Genomic DNA, 2500 nt, shown 5'->3' on the forward strand with positions numbered 1-2500 from the left:
TGTGTGTCAGTGTCAGTAGCGAGGAAAATGAAAACAATCGGTGCTGCCTACACCGTGTTATTACTATGGAAATAACCACGGCAAGTCGTATTTTTGGGGGAAAAATACGTTTTGGAATATTGGATTGTATGAGTTTGCCAATCGACTAATATGGACTTCACCAGAAACCAGGAAACAAACAGAGGTATGGATTAATACACAAATACACTGTGTTCCCTCGGTAGGAATAACTGCACATGGGTAGGCCCTTGTAATGACATTTCAAACATGTTTAGAGGCTAAAAACAAGTTTAAAACTTGCCCTGTTTAAGCCTGTTGGCTGCAAAATCTAGCAGGAGGATAACACGGTGTAGGCAGCACCGATTGGTTTGGTCGCTACTGACAGCTCTCCACATTTACAAACAACAGAGCTACTAGGGTTGAAATCGACCGGAATTCTCCTTTAAAGCCCAAGCAAGAACAGTCTTTGCTGAGTTGTGTTGGTGGCCATGATGTTGTGGTCCTCCTCCCCACGGGGTTCAGGAACAGTTTGATTTTCCAGCTCGCTCCGTCAGTGGTGAAGGAGTTGGCTAAGGCTAACGCTAGCGATGCTAATCCGACGTCAGGACCAAACATTAACGATTGGTTATGGCAGATCCAGAGTGGCTCTGAGAGTACAGAGTACCCGCCTTCAAGGAAGTTAACACTTGTCAATGGAGAGAGGCCAGACTCTCTGGACAAATGAAATGGATCAGAGTCTGGTAGGACCAGGCTAATGGACCAGAGTCTGGTAGGACCAGGCTAATGGACCAGAGTCTGGTAGGACCAGGCTACTGTACCAGAGTCTGGTAGGACCAGGTTAGTTTACCAGAGTCTGGTAGGACCAGGCTAATGGACCAGAGTCTGGTAGGACCAGGCTAGTTTACCAGAGTCTGGTAGGACCAGGCTAATGGACCAGAGTCTGGTAGGACCAGGCTACTGTACCAGAGTCTGGTAGGACCAGGCTAGTGTACCAGAGTCTGGTAGGACCAGGCTAGTGTACCAGAGTCTGGTAGGACCAGGCTAATGGACCAGAGTCTGGTAGGACCAGGTTAGTTGACCAGAGTCTGGTAGGACCAGGCTAGTGTACCAGAGTCTGGTAGGACCAGGCTAATGGACCAGAGTCTGGTAGGACCAGGCTAATGGACCAGAGTCTGGTAGGACCAGGCTACTGTACCAGAGTTTGGTAGGACCAGGTTAGTTTACCAGAGTCTGGTAGGACCAAGCTACTGTACCAGAGTCTGGTAGGACCAGGTTAGTGTACCAGAGTCTGGTAGGACCAGGCTACTGTACCAGAGTCTGGTAGGACCAGGCTACTGTACCAGAGTCTGGTAGGACCAGGCTAGTGTACCAGAGTCTGGTAGGACCAAGATACTGTACTAGAGTCTGGTAGGACCAGGCTAGTGTACCAGAGTCTGGTAGGACCAAGATACTGTACTAGAGTCTGGTAGGACCAGGTTAGTGTACCAGAGTCTGGTAGGACCAGGCTACTGTACCAGAGTCTGGTAGGACCAGGCTACTGTACCAGAGTCTGGTAGGACCAGGCTACTGTACCAGAGTCTGGTAGGACCAGGCTAGTGTACCAGAGTCTGGTAGGACCAGGCTAATGGACCAGAGTCTGGTAGGACCAGGTTAGTTGACCAGAGTCTGGTAGGACCAGGCTAATGGACCAGAGTCTGGTAGGACCAGGCTAGTGTACCAGAGTCTGGTAGGACCAGGCTAATGGATGTATCTATGTCTCTCTCCCTCCCTCTCTCTCTCTCAAGCGATCAATCCCACCAATTAGTCCCAAAACCTCCCAGTTAGAGAGGAAATGATCTAACATATTCTGTATAAATCTTTACAATCATTCCCTGAAAGAACCAAGCTGGTCTGTCTTGTTGCACCGTCCTCATCTTCTTCATAACTAGATATTTTCAGCGTGTAGCTCGTTGGCTCAAAGTTTGTTGTCGTTTCCCGAAGAGAACGGAGTTTGAGAATGAAAACACACCGTATGTCAGGCAATCATCCTGGAAATGTGCTTCTGTTGATCCAGACTGTTTTATTTGACTTCAAAGTCCACTTTTTACCCTCTAAACCTCAACCCTCCACCTTTGTCCTGTACATGAAATGTTAGTGTTCCCCCCAAAATCCCTTCACCCTTCCTTCAGACATTTTCAGAAGGAGGTTTTTGTTGAAACTGATTTTGGAGGCTGTAATTTGTGGTGCTGTTGATCTGTGTTGCATTAAAATGAGAGTGGAAGGGGAGGAGAAAGCATTACTACAAACTTCAGCTAATCACCTTTCTTAGGATGTAATTTACAGACTTAATACTGTAAATAATCTTCCAGACTGATCTCATGAAGTGGCGTATGTATGACACGCCAATCGGTACGCCATTATTGGCGTGTTATCAAGACGCATACTCGCTTTTTAGCGTGTTTATCAACGCCGTTTGGCCTCCATTGACTTACATTACCTTGCGATTGCGTGTGAATTGACG

The 2500-nt window shown here is 47.5% G+C and overlaps 1 protein-coding gene across 1 annotated transcript in view; it reads left to right on the plus strand.

The window, feature by feature from the left end:
• The window catches only part of aebp1b (AE binding protein 1b), a 46547-nt gene that overhangs the window by 8847 nt on the left and 35200 nt on the right, over positions 1 to 2500 (plus strand). The window lies entirely within an intron of this gene.

Source organism: Sander vitreus, chromosome 5 (assembly GCF_031162955.1).
Source record: "Sander vitreus isolate 19-12246 chromosome 5, sanVit1, whole genome shotgun sequence".
NCBI lineage: Eukaryota > Metazoa > Chordata > Actinopteri > Perciformes > Percidae > Sander > Sander vitreus.